We start from the raw sequence: 8606 nt of genomic DNA on the forward strand, positions 1-8606 counted from the left end.
TGGCCCAAGCTCTGGAAGACTGTGCAGCAGTACGTTTCCAGCTGTGCCATTTGCCAACGCCATAAGTAGTCAACGAGGGCTCCTGTCGGTGCCTTGCAGCCAGTTAAACCCCGACCTTGACAATTTAAAAAGTTGGTGTCGACTTGCTAGGTCCCTTCCCCAAATCTACTTCCGGACGTCGCTGGGTTATTGTGTGTGCGGACTATTATTGCGATAGAAATTATATGGACACTCCAAAGCGGATTTCTGCCGTCAGCGTCGGCGTCGCCGTGAGGTTTCGTATGACGTCAACGGCGATGAAATCGTCGCCGGTAGGTAAGTGGTTCTTGAGGGAAAGGGAAAGGTTGGCGCTATCTTCTGCAGCCCTTGAGGGAAAGCCGCGCTCCGGAAGCTGTATGTGCGAGTGAAAGGGCACGAGGGACGCGCACTTTCAAGGGGAGCGAACGCACGTGGGAGAGCAAACGCGCGTTCAGCGCCGTGCTCCCTGAAGGGCTGCAGAATTAAGCGTCTCTTTCCACCTTTTTTTTACAATCACCATATATAGAGAGCAAACGCGACTTCTTCCGTCGCGCGAAAGGCCGTGGGGGGGGGGACGGGAGGGAGGGGAGGCGACGTTTAGCTGCGGTACCAAATGCGCATTATATAAAAACGCTGCGAGGCGAGAAGGTGGGTAAGATTTCCGACGCTGCTCGACGAGTGTCCAATCTGATCTCGTCGAAAACCTCCGAGCCGCTCCCAGAGGCACCGGCAACAGTCAGCAATGCCGCGCGCGTTCGGTGCGAACGCGGGCAAAACGCCGACGGCATCGACAACAGTTCTGCGTGCTGCTGGTGCTGCTGCATGTCCAAGTTTATACAGCTGAAAAAAACTAATATCCTTACTCCGTATAGCTCTCTACTGATTTGCTATCGCAATTGATGCTTCGCCTTTCGGGTGAAACTGCGACAATTTTTTTACCCAGTATACTGAGACGGTGGCGCTCGCTTCGGCTACAGCAGCTGACGTTTCATCGTTCCTGCTGTACTCCGTCATTCTCGGCCACGGTGCTCCAGGCGTTGTGATTAGTGATCGTGGACGACAGTTTACTGCGGACGTTTTTGAAGAACTTCTACGTCTTTGTGGATCTGATTACCGGCGTTCGACCCTTTACCACACGCAAACAAACGGGCTCACTGAGCGCAAGAATCGTACACCAACATGCTTACCATGTATGTTTCCACAGATCAGAAAAATTGGGATTCTCTTTTACCATTTGTTACGTACGCTTACAATACTGCCAAGCACGAAGCCACCGGCTATGCGCCTTTCTTCTTCTCTATGCTCGCAGCCCCCAAAGTTTTCTCGACATCAACCTACCCTGGTCTCCACATGATGACTACTCAATAGGCCAGACTTTATGTCGTGCCGAAGACGCGCGTCGACTTGCCCGCCTCAGGACTATCTCCTCTCAAGATCGTGCCAAGGCTCATTATGACGCTCGACATATGCTTGTCACATTTTGTGACGGAAGCGAGATGGGATGTTACGAAGCGATCTACACATGGATCAACGCGATGCTTGGCAGAGCGACAAGGACGACGATGAAGACGCTGGCACGTGGGCCGGATCGTGCATCTCTTGCCCTAGCCTTCTCTGTGTAATTTTGTAATATATACTTCGCCTCCATCTCGCCTCCGTCACACTTTGGTGGAGGTGCTGGGTATGTATGTTTCGCCAGATCACCGTGACTAGGACTGCACGTTACCATTTGTTACCTTAGCGTGCAATTCCTCACGGCACGACACCGCTGAATATTCCCCGTTTATCTACTGTTTGGCCGACATCCTGCGTTGCCCTTCGAGACTTTCCTTCCTTCAGTTCCTCACTCGCCTACAGAATACGCCAGTGACGTCTCAGCTCGAGCCCGTGCAACTTGTCAACTTGCCCACAATCGACTTTCTGCTTCGCAAGCAGCCCAGAAGTCCCGTTACGACAGCCGACCCAGAAGCGTGCACATCACGCCTGCCTCTCTGGTCCTCCTATGGTCGCCATTACGCCGCATTGGCCTATCAGAGAAGCTCCTCTCACGTTTCACCGGGCCCTACAAGGTTCTTCGTCAACTCGGTGACGTAAATTACGAGATTGTACTCCTGTATCCTGCTTCTTCGACCTCATCGCTGCCAACTGAAGTTGTTCATGTTTCCCGGCTGAAGCCATACTGCTCTTCTAGCTCCTCGCCTTCATAGCCAGCGCCAGGACGGCGCTTCGGCCGCCGGAGAGTGATGTTACGGAGCGCTCCATACATGGATCAACGCGATGCTTTGCAGAGTGACAAGGACGACGAAGAAGACGCTGGCACGTGGGCCGGATCGGACATCACTTGCCCTAGCCTCCTCTGTATATATTTTGTAAATATATCATTCGCCTCCATCTCGCTTCCGTCACAATATGTTCCTGGGGACTTTGTTTGGCTTTGGACACGTGTGCGGAAAAGGGGCTTTTCTGTCCGATACACCGGCTCATACACCATGCTGAAACATCTGAGTGACGTGACCTACGTCATCACAAGAGTGACTTCGCAAACCGGCGTTCCCGCAACACGCAAGTAGTGCAACGTCGCCCGACTCAAACTGTACCACCATCGGGCTATGTAACTCGCTCGGAGAGAGAGAGAGAGAGAATAAACTTTATTTAGAAAACAAGTCGGAAATTCTTCCTCAATGAGTGGGGTCCTCAGTCCAGGCCTCAATTGCCATGTGCGACTTCACGAGCCCGCTGGATCAGCCGTTGCTGTTCCTGCCGCCTTGAGCTGAGCAGCGCAGACTCCCAAGATCAAAGGCTAGGGTTGGGGCATTCCCATGTAGAATGGTACACCGTGGGTTTTCCCCACAGTACGGACAGTAGGAAGGGTGTAGGGTGGGATGAAAGAGAGGTAGCCTGTGGAGACAAGGAAATGAATTAGTGTGCAGTTGCCGCCAGGCAGCGGCATCTTCCCTATTAAGCGAAGGATGAGGAGGGGGATTTTATGGCTGCCCTGTCGGTAGTATGGCTGCTGTAGTGTAGGGGCTCTGCCGGTGCGTCGTCTGGGTGGGCAGCTCTTCCGATGGTGCCCGGCGAGTCAGACCTCGGGCGACCGCATAAGCGCGTTGATTACCATGGAAAGAGGCGTGTCCAGAGTCCGGACGATACGCACCCTGCGTAACGCGGGAGGGGGGACAGAGGAGAGGATTCGATGTGTATGTGCAGTCACGACAAGTCCTCGCGCGAAGGCCCGGCAGGCAGCTGCGAGTCTGTCACTGTGGTGATGGGGGAGCCACGTGTGGGAAGGATCGAGGCGTGGACAATGGCCAGGGCAATAGCTGCCTCCTCTGCAGAGCCGCTGTCCGTTGTGAGAACTGTGGTACACACCCCAAGCGCGTTTGTGTGTCATGAAAGCTAAACGCATGGCACGCCTCCTGGGTAGCGGGCCGCGTCAGTGTAAAGAAACCGATGTCTCTGTGGTGACATCTCCAAAAATGAGTCTGCCAGGCCTGAGTCGGGCACGTCTCCGGCGAGGTGTCGCTCGGGATGCATATTGTGGGGAATCGGAGCTACTTGAATGCTAGCGCGTAGAGCAGGAGCAAGGTTATATTGTGGGACTTGTGTGGGGTCTCAGGGACAGGTTAGCCAAGACGAGAGAGTATAGCGGAGCCCTGGCGGGTGCGCCTGAGACGTTGGAGTTGACCGTTGCGATGAGCCTCGAGAAGCTTGCCTACGGTGTGGATACCAAGCTGAAAATGCGTTGTGTGTAAGCATGTGGAGGCAACTCAAAAGCCACCTTCACTGTCTTCCGTAGAAGGAAGTCCATCTTCTGAGTCTGAACGACGATGAGATTCTGATAGGGGAGGTGATAGGTGAGCCGGCTCATTATCAGAGCCTGCACTATGTGGAGGACATCTTTCTTGTGAAGGCCTCTTCTGCGATTAGTAATGCGGTATATCATACGTGTAAGTTGTGTTATCTGCTGACCCAGAAGTTGTGTAGCATGCGAGGCTTTGCCATCAGATTCAATGTGGAGTCCAAGATACGGAGTCTAGCTACCTGAGGGATCGGGCTGCCGTCTAAAAAAGAGAGCTATTAGGGGATTCGTTGGTTCTGTGGTGCCGCCTGTGCACGAGGAGTAATTCGGACTTTTCAGCTGCCAGGTAAGGCCACCTGCGGCTGCATAGTTTTGCACGACACGCACAGGTTTCTGGACAGCATCCTGGATGGCACCGTCTGATCCCTGAGTTGCCGAGATCGTAACATTATCGGCGTAGAGAGCGTTCTGGATGGTGGGTATGAGGGTGGGGGCCGTTTAGCCATAGCCACGTTGAAGAGGGTGGGCGATAGGATCAAGCCCTGTGTCATTCCTCTACCTGTGAGTGTGATGACGTCAGACCGGATCTCCTCCGATGCCAATAATGACCGTGCGGTCTGAAAGAAAAGCTCTCACGTAGCTGTAGGTGCGTGCGCCGCACTGGGAAGCCAGATTATCGGAATTAAGTCGTGGGAGACGTTGTCGAAGGCCCCCTTGAGGTCCATGGCCAGAATAGCTCTTGCCTGTGCCATAGTGGGGCCATCCCACCAATCCTCCTTAAGCTGCACCAAAAGCGTTTTGCGTGGAGAGGCTAGGGCGGTAGCCGAAGAGTGTATCCGGAAAGAATCAGCTTCCTTCAAGAAAGGGTTGTCGCCGGGAGAGTATAACGCGCGCAAAGAGTTTACCTACACATGAAGTTAAGGATATAGGGCGGAAATTCTGGAGGGACATGGCTTCCCTTGCTTAGGAATAAGTATGATGTCCGCATGGCGCCATTCCTGTGGAAGTGTACCGTTCCTTCAGTGGTCATTGTAGAAGGCAGTTCAGTCCTGAATGGCACGATCATCTAGGTTGCGTAGTAATGTATATTGAGCCCCATCAGCCCCGGGTGCGGTGCGGCGCCTAATGCCCTGCAAGGCCGCTTTTACCTCAGCTTCTGTAATATTGGCGTCTAGGGGTGGGGTCTACGTGTGGGTATTTCTGTAAGTGCGGCGGGGTACCTGTAGCAAGTACCTTGCTCCAGGGTGTGAAGTAGAGTAGTGTCATCAAGCGCTGATTTGTGTAGATGGTGCAAGACTGTGTTCGCATTGTGTAATTTGGTTTGCGTAGGGTTTGATAATGCGCGGAGCAGCGCCAGGTCCGAGGTATGCTTAGTCGCGCCGCTGAGGCGATCGCAAATGCTATGCAATTGTTGCTTGTTGAGGGTGTTCGCGTAGTCAGCAGTCTTCGGATCTAGGTGGGCGATGCGGAGACGAAGTTTCCGGTTATGTTTCTGCCGCCGCCCACCACCGGGTCAGGCCTCTGCTGGCCTCCCAGAGATGGAGCAAAAGGCGATCCACATCGGGGCGTCTCTGTCCTCGCAGTGATGTGTTGAGTTGCAGTTTGTAGATCAGTTGAGTTGTTATCATGCCATTCCTGAAGGAGAGGGGGGTATCCTGAGGAGCTAGGTGGACCAGTTTACTCCTAAATGCACCCCAATTTGTTATATTAATACTACGTTCAGGAGTGCGTGTTGGTTGTACCTGTAGTTCAGCAGCTAGCATATAATGGCCGCTGCCCTAGGTTCTCTCCACGAGATTGCTCCAGGAGTGTTGACCTACCCCTCTGACCATCGTGAGGTCAGGACGTGTCCCTGCTTACGCTGTTGCCTATCGTGTTGGTTGGTCTGGTTCTGTCGAGAGGCCATGCGATGGAGCACAAGAACCTGAGCAAGCCGGCCCGCCTTTGGGTGTTTCCGTTTGGTAACCCCAGGCAAGGTGCGAGGCATTGCAGTCGCCTACAATGACCATCTCTTTAGCCCGTTTGCATAGATGCGCGACGATGTCCGAACTAATGCTCCTCGCATTAGGTGCGCTGTAGGTATTAAGCACAAACGGGCTGCTACGGTAGCGAGAGCACGGGACCAATTCGATAAGTACGTGCGGTATGGGTGAGCTTGGAAAGTAGTGTTTCATAACGGTAATGTTGTTTACACTAACGTAGCTGCGAGGTGTGGTGTGTTGTTATTATTTTGTCTGTGTACGTGTTGTAGCCGGCAAGTGTAGGAGTACAATGCACTTCCTGCAACGCTATTACATTGGGCGGATTGGGGCTGTGTGGCAATGAATTGCGCAAGCGATCCGCGTTTTCCGGCCGGTAACTCCTGCAATTTCACGCAAGATATTGTCACGCTGCACGGCGCAGCCTAAGCGAGAGAGTGGAGAAGTGTGGGCGAGGAGCTGGCCGCTGCTTGTTGGGCTTGGATGACCGTCGTGTCCCACGCGCGTACGCTAACCATCTATCATTCTTGTAATAAACCCATCCCATCCGTTACAATAGGCTGATAATGATGTTGATGATGATAATGAAACGCAGCTTGCATGTTCCGGAGCTCGACGAGAAACGCATCCAGCTGATGTGCACGCTCAGAACGCCGTTGACGCGAAGAGCATCAAGAACCTAGGGAAGCTCCTTCTCTAGCCATGTTCTCGTGGCCTAGCTACTTGGAACACGTTCTTTCGACCTAATGTCCGTTAGTGCCAATAAACGCTTGAAGCTTCGGTTTGATTGTTCCGACGACGGTGATCTGTAAAGTGGACAATGTGCGTGAGTGACTCTACAGCGTGTGATCTGGAACAGCCGATGCAAATCGGCGCGTGTAGCTGGCCGAAAAATTATCATTGCCTCAGGTGATCTGTGCGCATGCGTCTGGTGCCTTGAGAATTTCAGGAAAAGTAAAACGTGCACATCCCAACACCAAATGCGCCAAGTAATAAAACGTTCACGCACAAACTCCTCATGGAGTTGTCAAAGTATGCGTAAGCATTGTGCCACTTATTCATCTCCAGGGAACCTGGTGTCATTATCATTGTGATGACACTCGGTACGGCCAGCTGATCCGGCCAGTACAAATGACAGCGCTGCGGCCACACGAACTGCTGTGCACGGTGGCGCAAGGTGCTCTGATAACGCAAGCTAAGTGCTGCAAGCTGGAGGCGCCAGGCGCACTGATGTCGTTCTGATCAGCATAAACCATTATCGCTCTTGCCCAGGAGTGTCGAACTATTATGAACCGGGATCAAACGACCACGGCGGCGGAACGGACCGATCAAACGACATGCTGCCCGCGCGGACCAGGGGACTCCGGCACGCTTTGGGGAGTGGGAGGGGGGGGGTGGATTGTCCGTTGTATGTTGTGTTTATTATTTATTTTTTTTCGGAATATTCATCAATTCTTATTATTTATATTTCATTTTATTAGTGTAATCATTCGTATCATTTTAATCACATCAAATATTAATGTTTTAATTCATTTTGGCCGTAATAAATTTACATATTTGCATCCTCTCTTATTCTGCATTGGTATACACTTTAAAAATGGTTGGAAACTTCAGGAGTACTGAAAACCTGCGCAGACCGCGCGAATGACAAAACAGGTTCGAAAGCTGCGAACAATCATTTCTAATATTTCTGCATTCGCTCCCGCAGTGAAGTAAATGTGAACTGACACAAGTACACAAATGTGATAAAGTAGACAAGAACGTAGGCGCTAAGTACAAAGCTATTAAGCTTGACGAGCTTCATTGCTGGCTGATAAGAGGGCGTTGGAGGCCGAAGTGTCGCTGTTCGCTGTTCTAGACACGAACTCTTTGATAGCGGCATCCAACCAGGGGCGTAGCATGGGCGGGGGGGGGGGGCTGATGAGGCTTCAGCCCCCCCCCCCCCCCCGAATTTTTCGTGCTGGCATGCACCGCCGACCAAAACAACCACCGGCGCCGGGAATCATTATGAATTTTGTCCACAATGTCTTTTTCACGCTCGATAACACATTTCGGCCCGAACATTGCGAAGTAGGCCGGGATTTCGTGGCGACGCCCTTGCACCTGGAGTCACATAACGCAAGGAGCCCCATCCGAGCACCAAACTTTCAAGGGCTTTTCGATAGCGAGCCCGCGCGTTGCGGAATCTCGCAGCGGCCGCGGAATCTACGGAGCGTATGGATTTCAATCCGAAACTTTATGGGTATAAAGTTCTCATAATCGTTATGACGCGAAAGGTGCACCAACATTTCCAAATGCGTGCTTTAGATTTTCAATTCTGGAACTTTATAGGTTTAAAGCTCTTATAAACTTGGGCTAACATGCGCGCACTGGAGACCTCGTGTCCAAGCCATTCCAGAAATGAAACACACGCTCGCAATCTTCCAACAGACGAAAATAGTAAATATCACCGTGACTCTCAGCTGGCAACTGATAAACTTCTCCAAATATTTTCAGGAAGCGCGCCCAATGTGATTGATCAGCTGGACCAGGGCAGGGAAAATAAAATAAGATAAACAGAAGAAAGTTAACGACCTATTATTGAGGCAGCGCTTCCTCGCATGCGAGCTGATTGTGGAGATACATATCTGAAGAACCATTTGGAAAGTTGCCCCAGTAATGCCTCGTATTTAAGCCCAGATTTACAAAACCAAATTATCAGAAATTTGTGGTGAAGTTATCAAAGAAAGCCTAGGTGCAAAAATAAACTCTACAGGCTGCTTCTCCATACTTGCTCACGAAACGATGGATCTTGCTGAATCGAACAGTTT

The 8606-nt window shown here is 51.8% G+C and overlaps 1 protein-coding gene across 3 annotated transcripts in view; it reads left to right on the forward strand.

Annotated features, from left to right (window-relative positions):
- Positions 1-8606, forward strand: part of LOC119450883 (probable D-lactate dehydrogenase, mitochondrial) — a 463244-nt gene that overhangs the window by 327436 nt on the left and 127202 nt on the right. Inside the window, exon 8 of one of the 3 annotated variants that reach the window (XR_007466573.1) lies at positions 6706-6765. The exons of the other annotated variants lie outside the window; for them this stretch is intronic. The gene's annotated coding sequence lies outside the window, so the exon portion shown is untranslated. Of the gene's footprint in view, positions 1-6705; positions 6766-8606 lie in introns of those variants that run through there. 3 annotated transcript variants of the gene reach the window in all.

The sequence above is a fragment of the Dermacentor silvarum genome, chromosome 4, assembly GCF_013339745.2.
Source record: "Dermacentor silvarum isolate Dsil-2018 chromosome 4, BIME_Dsil_1.4, whole genome shotgun sequence".
Lineage (NCBI taxonomy): Eukaryota > Metazoa > Arthropoda > Arachnida > Ixodida > Ixodidae > Dermacentor > Dermacentor silvarum.